Here is a 12,474-nt window from a genome sequence, read left to right as displayed (position 1 = left end):
TGAGCTTCATAAAGACAGAAAGCACTACTCAGGAGGACGAGGCAGAAGAATCGCTTGAGCCCGGGAGGCGGAGGTTGCAGTGAGCTGAGATTACGCCACTGCACTCCAGCCTGTGTGACAGAGTGAGCATCTGTATCAAAAAAATAAAAATAAAAAAAGAAAGCAGATTAGTGATTTCTAGGGACACGGGTGGGGTGAGGAGTAAGGAGGAATGAGGACTACTAATGGATTTGAGGTTTCCTCTTGGGATCGTGAAATGCTCTGGAATCAGATAGTGGTGATTGTTTGACAATGCTGTAAACATACAAAAAACCACTAACTTGTACAATTAAAAACAAAGCTAGGCCTGCTGTGGTGGCTTATGTGTGTAATCCCAGCACTTTGGGAGGCCGAGGCAGGTGGATCACCTGAGGTCAGGAGTTTGAGACCAGCCTGGCCAACATGGCAAAACCCAGTCTCTACTAAAAATATAAAAAATTAGCTGGGCCTGGTAGAGGGCTCCTATAATCCTAGCTACTCAGGAGGCTGAGGCAGGAGAACGCTTGAACCCGGGAGGCAGAGGTTGCAGTGAGCCGAGATCGCGCCACTATACTCCAGCCTGGGCCACAGAGTGAGACTCTATCTCAAAAAACAAAAAAATAAATAAAATAAATAAATAAACTAAAAAAAAGTAATGAACATACCCACTGTAGAAAAATACAGATAAGAAAAAAAAATGTGGAAAAGATAAGAAACAGATTGTATACATCTAAGAGGATATGGGTAAATTAAAACACAAATACATACATCCACCAAATACTGTATTCACTCAGTGATACATATGTAACTGACACATATTAAGCATATTAAAATGGGTGCCTGGAGCATGAGGGTGAGGGAGAGTAGAATTAGAATAGGAACAGAAATGGTAAATGGAGGGAAAAATCATAAAATAAAATAATAAAATAAAACAGGAATGGGGATTGTAAAGCACAACAATGGTTCATCCAAAGATATCCATATACTAATGCTAGGAAGGTGTGAATACATTACCTTACTAGCAAAAGGGATTCCACAGCTGGGATTAAGATAAGGATTTTAAGATAGGAGGGCTATTGTGGATTATCTTGGTGGGTCTAATACAGTCACAATTGCCTTAAAAGGTGGAAAATGGAAATAGATGGGCCAAAGCAGGAAATGCAGGGATGGAAACAGGGGTCAGTCAGAGTGATGAAATTGTTGGCTTTGAAGAAGCAAAAGGTCCATGAGCCACGCAGCCTCTAGAAACTAAAAGTCAAGGAACAGATTGTTCCCTCGAGCCTCTAGAGGGTAAGTTGTCTTGTGGATACCTTGGTTTTAGATCCATAAAGACCATTTCGAACGTCTCACCTTCAGAACTGTAAGATAATACATTTGTGGTATTCTAAGCCACTACATTTTGGTAATTTGCCACAATAGCAATAAGAAACTAGTACAAGAACTTGTGCAGACCAAAGAAAATGCTCTGTTGAAACTGTTGAAAATGATTAACTCAATTCTCTGCACCGGAAGTCCAAAAAGAAAAAAAAAAGTCCCTCTACCCTCGAAAATTAGCCTTAGGGAGAATTAGCCCTTCCCCACCACACACACACACAAATTAGAATTGATTAATACCTCGTTTGTTCTAAGAATTAGCACGTAGTGGCAATTATAACCCCAAATTTCTTAAATATAACTTTAATTAAATTAATTTCATAATGTTTTAAGGATACAAAATATCCCTTTTCCACCAATTACTCTGAATTGGTTCCTATTTGTATTCATCTTCATGAGCTGCTATACGGAAATACTGCAGGCGGGGTGGTTTAAACAACAGAAATTAATTTTTTCACTGAAGGTCTGGCAGGATTGGTTTCTAAAGAGGGCTCCCTTTCTGGTTTTTAGATGTCTGCCTTCTCACAGTGTCTTCACATGGCCTTTCCTTGGTGCATATTGGGGTTGCGGGGAGGAGAGCTGGAGTTTCATTTTAAAAGACACGAATCCTATCAGGGCCCTATCCTTATGACCTCATTTTAACCTTAATTATTTCCTTCGAGGTCTCATCTCCAAATACAGCCACACTGGGGGTTAGGGTTTCAGCATATGAATTTTGGGAGGAAACATTCAGTCCATAACGCTGATTTAATAAGATCACATTAAGAACCTTCTTAGGAGACGTTGTTGTGACTTTGGACAGTTTTCATATGAATTTAAGATTTCTTTGTAAAAAGGTAAGTTGTATAAGAGAAGAAGCCTCATTTGTCCTAGTCACTGTTGTATTCTTAGAGCCTAATACAGGGCTTGACACATTCTAGGGGTTCAGTAAACATTAACTGAATGAATAAATGAATAAATCAGTGAATGGAAACTCTCTTCCCGGCCTTAGTAATTGAGATTGTGCAGTCATAAGAAAGAACTAATCCCAGAATTCTTTGCTGCACATTTCTATTAAGAAAGAGAAAGAAGAAAACAGAATGTATTAGTTTCCTAGGGCTTCTGTAACAAAGTACCAGAAACTGGGTGGCTTAAAATGACAGAAATTCACTCTCCCAGAGTTCTGGAGATCAGCAGTTTGAAATCAAGGTGTAGACAGGCTGGCTCTTTCCGGAGGCTCTGAGGAAAAGTGCATTCAATGCCTCTTTCCTAACTTCTGGTGGCTCCTGGCAATTCTTGGCATTCTTTGGCTCATAGTAGATACATCACTCCAATCTCTGCTTCCATCTTTACATGACCTTTTCTGCTGTATCCTCTCTTCTTCTTATAAGGACACCAAACATTGGCTTTAGTGTCCACTCAAATCCAGTATAAGCCCATCTGGATTCTTAAATAATTACATCTCCAGAGACCCTATTTCAAATAAGGTCATATTCTAATCTTCTGGGTATGAATTTCTGGGGATGGTACTCAACCCACTACAAGGAATCAGATGAAAATGATTATTGCAGGTAGGTTTCCATCTTAACTACAGAAATAAATGAATAATAACTCCTGCTATAACTTATGTAAATCACCAAGGAAGCCTTTACTGAAGTATATACCTTATGTTATTGAACAATTATTATTGATGCCCTTCCATGAAGGATGAGAGAAGACAGCAAAAATCTGGTCGGGCGTGGTGGCTCACACCTGTAATCCCAGCACTTTGGGAGGCCGAGGCAAGCGGATCATGAGGTCAGGAGTATGAGACCAGCCTGGCCAATATGGTGAAACCCGGTCTCTACTAAAAATACAAAAATTATCCAGATGTGGTGGCATTTGCCTGTAATTCCAGCTACTTGGGAGGCTGAGGCAGGAGAATCACTGGTACATGGTAAGCGGAGGCTGCAGTGAGCAGAGATCGTGCCACTGCACTCCAGCCTGGGCCACAGAGCAAGACTCTGTCTCAAATAAATAAATAAATAAATCAAATAAAAATTAGAAAGGAAGACTTTGATAAACTAAAAAAATTAATTAAGTTTCCACTTTAAGAAATGACAAAAAGAAGAGACAAAGTAGAATGAAGAACTAAAGACCACAGCAGAAATCAACAAAAAAAAAACCGCAAAACAATAGAGAAAAGTAGTGGAATTTATAGTTGATTCCTTGAAAAGATCTATGAAATTGATAACATTTTAGCCAAATGACCAAGAAAAAAAGAGAGAAGACAGAAATTGCCAAAATTGGGAATAAAAGAGGAGGCATTCTGAACCCTACAGAAATTAAACGGCTTATAAAGGAATATTTTGAACAACCTTATGCCAACAATTTGTCACCTTAGATGAAAGGGGCAAATTCATAAACAGAAATGATCAAAGTAGACTCAAAAAGAAATTATAAAATTTGCATAGATATATATCAGTGAAAAATGTTAAAATATTTACTAAATTATTTTAAAATTTTCTACAAAGAAAAATCTAGGCCTGGATGGTTTTACTGGGAACAGTATCAACATCTAAATAATTAGTAATACCAATCTAATGCAAATCTTTTCAAAAATAGAATAGAAGGGGACACCTTACAGTTCATTTTGCCCTGATACTGGAAGCCACAGACAAAGATATCACAAGAAAAATATAGACCAATACTGCCCATGAATGTAAATGCTAAAATTCTTTAAATAACAGCAGATTAGATCCAATAATGTACACACTATTACCAAGTGCCGTCAGTTTATTACAGGAAGACACTTTAACTTATCTGAATATCAATTAGTGTAATACACATATTAATAGAATAAAGCAGTGGTCAGCAAACTATAGTCCCTAGGCCAAATCTGGCATGACTTTTCTTTTTGCAAATACAATTTTACTGGAACAAAGCCAAGCCCCTTCATTTACAAATTGTTTATGATTGCTTTCTGCTACAAAAGCAGAGTTGATTGGTTACAACAGAGATCATATGGCTCAAAACCAAAACTATTTACTATATAGCCTTTTCTGGAAAATGTTGCTGACCCTTAAAAGAAAAAGCCATATAGTCTTCTCAATAGACACAGACAAAGCATTTGATAAAATTGAACTACTATTCATGGTAGAATTCTCAATAAACTAGGAATAGAAGGAAACTTTCTTACTTTGATAAAAGGCAGCTACATAAACCTGTGTCTAACAACACGCTTAAAGGTGAATGACTGAATGCTTTCTTCCTAAGATTGGGTACAAGGCAAAAGGATGTACACTCTCACCACTTCTATTTAACCTTGGACTGAAGGTTCCAGCCAGTGCAATAAGGAAAGAAAATAAAAATACAAAAATCAACATACAACCAACTAAAAAGGAAATTTAGAAAACAATTACATTCACAATAGTATAAAGAGAATAAAGCATTCAGAAATAAAGTTAATGAAAGAAGTACAGGACAGTACACTGAAAATTACAAAACATTGTCAAAGGAAATTAAGACCTAAATAAATCAAGGTATGTTCCATGTTTGCGAATAGATTCAGTATCTTCAAGGTGTCAGTTTTCCCAAAATTGATCCATAGATTCAATGCAATTCCTATCTAAATATCATTAGGGTTAGCTTTTCTAAAGAAAGAAAAATTGGTAAGACGATCCTAAAATTTATCTTTTGAATCCAAAGGACCAAGAATAGCCAATACAATTTTGTAAAAGAACAAAGTTCAAGGACTTACACGATTTCAAAATTTCAAAATTTACCATAAAGCTACAGTAATCAAGACTGTGGTACTGACATAAAGATAGGTATATAGCTGGGCATGGTGGCTCATGCTTTTAATTCACCCTGGGCAACACTTTAAGACCCCATCTGGAAGAAAAGGAAAAAAATAGATATTGTAAACCAAAAATAAAATTCTAAGTTCCCCAACCAAAGGACTGGACCTCTCCTCAGGGGCAAGGGCATTTTATTTTATTTATTTTTTTGAGACAGGGTATCACTCTGTTGCCCAGGCTGGAGTGCAATGGCACAACTTCAGCTCACTGAAACCACTGCTTCCTGGACTCAAGTGATTCTCCAGCCTCAGCCTCCTGAATAGTTAGGATTACAGACACAGGCCACCACACCTTGCTAATTTTTTTTTTTTCCTGAGATGGAGTCTCACTCTGTCATCCAGGCTGGAGTGCAGTGGCACTATCTTGGCTCACTACAACCTCTGCCTCTTGGGCTTGAGCAATTCTCCTGCCTCAGTCTCTCAGGTAGCTGGAATAACAGGAGTGTGCCACCACACTCAGCTAATTTTTGTATTTTTAGTAGAGATGGGGTTTCACCATGTTGGCCAGGCTGGTCTCAAACTCCTGACCTCAGGTGAATTGCCCACCTCTGCCTCCCAAAGGGTTGGGATTACAGACATGAGCCATGGCACTCAGCCATGCAATGATTTTCAAAGTACCAAAAAAATGGTTTTGCACCTCAGCCCAACACCTTCCTCAAAGTTTTCTTTTTTCTCTTTCTCTTTTTTTTTTTTCTCCCCCAGATGGAGTTTTGCTCTTGTTGCCCAGGCTGGAGTGCAAAGATGCAATCCTAGCTCACTGCAACCTCTGCCTCCTGGGTTCAAGCAATTCTGCCTCAGCCTCCCAAGTAGCTGTGATTACAGGCACATGCCACCACACCTGGCTAATTTTTGTACTTTTTTTTTAGTAGAGATGTGGTTTCATCATGTTGGTCAGGCTGGTCTCAAACTCTGGACCTCAAGTGATCCACCTGCCTTGGCCTCCCAAAGTACTGGGATTACAGGTGTAAGCCACCATGCCCTGCCCCTCAAGGTTCTCAAAGAGTTGGTGAAAGAGAAAATTTTCTTTGGGGAGGTGCTCAAGTGCTTTGCAATTTCCACCTTTCTCCCTCACAAAGGGATGCTCCCCACTTCAATATAAGCTCGAGAGCCGAACTATGTCCTCTGGAGTCTCTGAGGCCCAAAGTTCTATATCAAATACAAACCAGAAATAAATGAAAGTTGAGACTAGCCAACTAACTGCCTGTCTGATAAAGAGGTGTCTACCTAGGGACAGCTTACACTACCTGGATCTGTGAAGGCACAGTATGCACATTTCATAGAGAACTGGCCTGTTGTCTTTTTTTTTTTTCCTTTTTTTTTTTTTTTTTGAGAAACAGTCTCGCTTTGTCACCTAGGCTGAAGTGCAGTGGCACAATCTCGGCTCACTGCAACCTCTGTCTCCCAAGTTCAAATGATTATCCTGCCTCAGCCTCCCAAGTATATGGGATTACAGGTGCCCACCACAAGTCCTGGCTAATTTTTGTATTTTTGGTAGAGACACAATGTTAGCCAGCCTGGTCTTGAACTCCTGACCTCAAATGATCTACCCTGTGCCCCCCAAGTGCTGGGATTACAGGCATAAGCCAAGGTACCCAGCCAGTTTTTGAAACGTAAGTTCTCTCTCCAGCTTCCCATTTGTACTAAAGACAAATCACGGTAAGACTGATTTGCTTTATTATGCTTGGCCTGATTATTTGTATAAAGTGCAGCAAAAATAATTATTTTTTACATAATCTCTTTTTAAATTGGCTTTGATGGAACTCTGTTCCATAGAAGGTATCTCAGATAAGACTTTTTTAGAGCTGAGCTCTGCCATGGGTTTGTACCCTCAAATACCTATGAGTTGAGCAAATTCCTCTCCTCTTGTGGTCCCAAGATAACTTGGGGACCAGTCAGAAAGTGACTGGTCAGAAACTTTCTGGACCAGTCAGAAAGTGACAGTTTTTTACTTACCATAGGTCAGAAACGCTATACAGGGACTGTTGTAGACAAGGTCTGAGGCCAGTTCCCCCAGGGGCTTTTATTGGCTTTACAAGTCAAGTTTGATTCCTTAAAGGAAAACACACCATTCCAGTCAAAGCCTTGGTAAAATAATCAGTGTTTCCAATTGTGTCTTGTTGCAAAAGAAAACAGATTCTTATTGCACTTATGCAAATAACTATATTGCCATAATGTAAGAATACTCACAAATAATTTCCAAATTCTGGAGAAATTAGGTAGAGAGAAACAAATATGCTTCAAATGTTATTCACAGCAATATACTTTACTCAATTGCTACAAGCTCCAAGTAGCTCAAAAGAAAAGTTTCTTTGACTCTGAAAAACAAAACAAAGGATCAGCAGCATTTTAAGCAAAGTTAAAAAGATTATTCCTCTATTGGTTCAGTCAATTCAGTTAACTCCTGTTCTGCTTGATATTCAGGAACATTTCAGCTCTCCATGAGAGTTCTGAAATTGTTTTATTTTACTGTCACAATTTCCAAAGTTATCAGAAACCTGCATTTAAGAACACTTGTTAGAGTTCTATAGTCGATAACACACCATCTTTTGAAGAGGATTAAAAGAAGACAACAATTGTGTGTGGATGACAAAAAGTCTTAGGACAGCCACTATTAAAGTCACATTTGATAAGGAAATTTGGTTCCTTCTGTGGCATATAATGATTTTTTGTAACAATTATTATTATTCATAACATACACTAAGTCATATCAGAATTATGAGGTTTTTTATAATTGTGGAAGACACACCAATAACACATTTATACAAATACAGCCTAAAGAAATCCAAACACCATTTTACACTTGATAATGCTTCCTGAATGATTTTTGTGTCAAATAAGCCAAATGTCACTGTTGCATTAGAGCATTATTGATGACAAACCCAATTCTTTATAAAACCTTATAGGCAAATGTATTCAATCTTAATCAGTTTGACCACAAAGTAAAATTTTCACAAACCTTTTATAACCCTTTACAAATTTTTGTTAAAGAGCAGATCATAAGCAGATTTTTGCTCTAAGAACATGGTGAAACCCCGGCTCTACTAAAAATACAAAAAAATTAGCTGGGCGTGGTGGCAAGAGCCTGTAGTCCCAGCTACTTGGGAGGCTGAGGCAGAAGAATCGCTTGAACCCAGGAGGTGGAGGTTGCAGTGAGCCAAGATCACACCACTGCACTCCAGCCTGGTGACAGAGCCAGGGTCTGTCTCAAAAAAAAGAAAAAACAACAACAAAAAACCCCACAACCTGTTGTGCTTTTATTCCAATGTTTAATTTGCAGGAAAATTAAATACCCCTTTAACTTTAGCCAATATGTACGCACACAGAATTTCTTACAATTAATTTTCCACAACTTTCCATAACTTGCTTAAACCTTCAGCTTTATTCTACCTAACTTAAAACAATCCTTTAACCCTTTAATCTAGGCAAGAAAATTTACAGTCACATGACTTTTTATAATCTTGTACCAAAAAAACACATTTCACTTTCCCTACACACCTTACATGTAGAACTACTTCTTCAGTAGTCTCAATTACATGTTACAATGATAACTTCCAGCAATTTTGACTTTTGGTGAAAACCCTGGTTAGTAAGCAATTTTAACTATGTACTAGGTGTGGAGCCTAGGACCTCAACAGAAGTGCAGATAAGGCCTGACTTTTTCTAGCATTGCTAGGGGGTATGGCTAACACCCCATATCCCTAGACCTTATCTGGAATTTAATGTCTTCAAGGTAGGTAAATTGAACAATTTTCAAAAGTCAAAGAAGCAGTTTATGACCTTAAAGTATTTAGCAAACCTAATATCTGCCCTGCATAATTTAGGACAAATGTTTACATTTTTAAAGATATTTTTATTTTACTAATAATCTTTAAAACCGTATTTATTTCCCTAAGGTTACTTAAGTCACATGAACTAAATAAAGGGCATTACACTTTTTACTTTTCTCACAAAACATTTGATTTAAGCACTTAATTATTATAATTTTTTTTTTTTTAGATGGAGTCTTGCTCTGTCACCCATGTTGGAGTGCAATGGCACAATCTGTGCTCACTGCAACCTCCACCTCCTGAGTAGCTGAGATTACAGTACGTGCCACCACACCCGGCTAATTTTTGGTATTTTTAGTAGAGACAGGGTTTCACCATGTTGTCCAGGCTGGTCTCAAACTCCTGACCTCGTGATCCACCCACCTCATCCTCCCAAAGTGCTGGGATTACAGGTGTTAGCCACCATGTCTGGCGCACTTAATTATTTTTAAGCCAATTAATCAAAGCTCTTTCATATGTAACCATCACACACATAATACATACAAATACATAGACAAGTCTGGGTGCGGTGGCTCACGCCTGTAATCCCAGCACTTTGGGAGGCCGAGGCGGGTGGGTCACCTGAGGTCAGGAGTTTGAGACCAGCCTGGCCAATACAGTGAAATTCCACCTCTACTAAAAATACAAAAATGAGCTGGGTGTGGTGGTAGGCACCTGTAATCCCAGCTACTTGGGAGGCTGAGGCAGGAGAATCGCTTGAACCCGGGAGGCAGAGGTTGCAGTGAGCCGAGATTGCACCATTGCACTCCAGCCTGGGCAACAAGAGTGAAACTCCACCTCAAAAAAAAAAAAAATGTATAGACAGATAGATGATAAACAACTCTTTCCCTAAGCTGTGAATTGAACCCTGAACCTGGGCCACCACTGTGAAAAGAGAAAGCACAGCCACATGGTTAGCTTACAAGGTCAAGCTCCCAAGGACATACAAGACAAGAGGGAAACCTCACCCAGTTTTTTTCAGGGACCTGCAGCAAAGTTCATAACTGACCAGTTTGATGGGCCATCTTGAACAGCAGGCTTATAGGTGTCCTAAGCCCATGTTCTATCCTAAGGTACCCCTGTTTATGACAGAACAATACAGAACGACACACACAATGCACCCGATTTGACTACAGCTTAAGACTAGCCTCACAAATCTTTTCTTCCATTAATCAAAACTTTGCAGGAAATAGTGATTTTTACCATTCTTACAACCAATTTGCAGAGAGAGAGAGAGAGGAAAGCATTGCTTGAGGCAAGGTGGGGAAGGTGAGGCGCTCAGGCAAGCCAGAGAAAGACCCCACCCATTGCAGCAACTGAAGTTCAGGCGGCCTCTTCTCGGTACGGAAGGGATCTTTTCCAGCAGTCCCATCAGCTCTCAAGTGTCCCCTTTAGGGGAGGAAAAAGCTCCCTGTGTCCCACGATCCTGTACATGCCTAACCCTGTCACCTACAGCTGTCAGCAAAGAGTACAAGGCAGAGTATTTCAAAGAGAATAGCAGTTAACATCCCGTAGTGCCAAACCTGTTCTCAGCCAAAAGGGACTTTAATGAAAGGGGCCTCTAACACTCTAAATCTTAGAAGGGACTCTAACCCTCCTAAGTCGGGCCTCTAACCCAAGGATGGTCAAGCGTCCTTGCCTTTTATTAAGAGGGGCCTCTAACCCACTCTGTCTTAGGAGAGGCTCTAATTCTTCCAAGTTGGGCCTCTAACCCAATTCCATTCTTTATCTGGGTACCCTACCACTTACCCAAAATCGTCCAATCAGTGCTGCAGTCTATTTCCTTTGGGATGGGAGTCTCCTCAGTATCATGCCTTCAGGGTTCACCAGAAAGATGTTACTAAACCCTACCACATACCCAAAGTTAGCCTTTGGGTTGGGGTTTTCCACAGTATAGTCCATTCTGTGTCAAGAAAAAGATGTTACAGGACCCCACCGCTTACCCAGGGTTTCCGCACTAAATTCCCATCTGGGTCACCAGAAAGATGTTACAGGAAAGGGGTCCAGATCCAGACCCCAAAAGAGGGTTCTTGGATCTCCCACAAGAAAGAATTCAGGGCGAGTCCATAAAGTGAAAGCAAGTTTATTAAGAAAGTAAAGGAATAAAATAATGGCTACTCCATAGACAGAGCAGCCCCAAGGGCTGCTGGTTGCCCATTTTTATGGTTATTTCCTTTTTAGACCATATAGGGTAACTTCCTGACATTGCCATGGCATCTGTAAACTGTCATGGCACTGGTGGGAGTGTAGCAGTGAGGATGACAATAGGTCATTCTGGTTGCCATCTTGGTTTTGGTGGGTTTTAGCAGGCTTCTTTATTGCAATCTGTTTTGTCAGCAAGGTCTTTATGACCTGTATTTTGTGCCAGCCCCCTATCTCATCCTGTGACTTAGAATACCTTAACCATCTGAGAGTGCAGCCCAGTAGGTTTCAGCCTCATTTTACCCAGCACCTACTCAAGATGGCGTTGCTCTGGTTCACACACCTCTGACAACTTGATTTATTTGTCTGCCTCTTTTATTAGCTTTTTCTCATGCACACAGTTGACTCTCCCATTTAAACCTTAGTACCGTGGTTCTCAAAGCGGGGTATGGGGATGGACACTCTTAGAGAGTCGGCTAGATTAAAACTATTTTCATAATAATTAATCCTAATGCAATATTTGCTCTTTTCACCTCATTCTCTTGTGAGTGTAATGTGGGGGAAAATATCATTTTTTTCCCCATGAAAATGTGTTAGCATTATTATTGTTTTAAATGAGTTGATAGCTATTTTTAAAATTTCAGTTTTTATAACATAGTAAATATTGATAGATAAAATCCAAATGAACAAACGCTCTTTGGGGATCTTCAGTAGTTTTTACGGGTATAAAGAGTTTTTGAGATTAAAAAAAGTTTGAAAATCATTGCCCTTGTCTATCTGCCAGGTATAAGAACTCCTGTTGACCACATTTGATACCACAGGATTAGACAATGAATTGGAGTTGGTCTTCTTTGAGTGATAACTTGCCTTGATTGCAAAAATCATCTATGTCAAGATAAACTATAGCTTTTGGCCAGAATGTCATTTGGAAATGCAGCAAATGTTAATACAGGATTTCTTTTTGTTCTTCTTGGTGATGTTTAATGGAAACAAACACAATCCTAGTAAAAGGAGAAGCATAAACATGGAAAGGATTTGGAAGAGTGTCTAGCATAAGAGTAAGCCCTTAACACAGGTAGTGATTATTACTGTTTTATTATTACCCTATCACAGTCGCTATTCATTTATTTATTCAACAAGTATTTATTGAGTACTACATGCCAGGCTCAATGGTCTGCATTGCGGATTCAGTGATGGACAAAACACAAACAGTTCTGCCTTCAAGGACTTTATAGTCAAGTGGGAGAGGCAGTGGAATAATCACATTAAAAATTCTAATTACAAATTGTGGTAAGAAAACGAAGTGACAGAAGCATA

General features: G+C 39.3%; 1 long non-coding RNA gene across 1 annotated transcript; it reads right to left on the bottom strand.

Annotated features, from left to right (window-relative positions):
* Positions 1-1,796: 1,796 nt before the first annotated feature.
* On the bottom strand, positions 1,797-10,083 carry LOC129059591 (uncharacterized). The gene is made up of 4 exons (XR_008525584.1): positions 9,984-10,083; positions 7,397-7,524; positions 7,163-7,258; positions 1,797-2,909 (listed from the first exon to the last, which is right to left on the bottom strand). It is a non-coding gene; the product is annotated as an uncharacterized LOC129059591 (long non-coding RNA).
* Positions 10,084-12,474: the final 2,391 nt, after the last annotated feature.

Source organism: Pongo abelii, chromosome 4 (assembly GCF_028885655.2).
Source record: "Pongo abelii isolate AG06213 chromosome 4, NHGRI_mPonAbe1-v2.0_pri, whole genome shotgun sequence".
Lineage (NCBI taxonomy): Eukaryota > Metazoa > Chordata > Mammalia > Primates > Hominidae > Pongo > Pongo abelii.
This window is presented reverse-complemented; position numbering and strand designations above follow the sequence as displayed.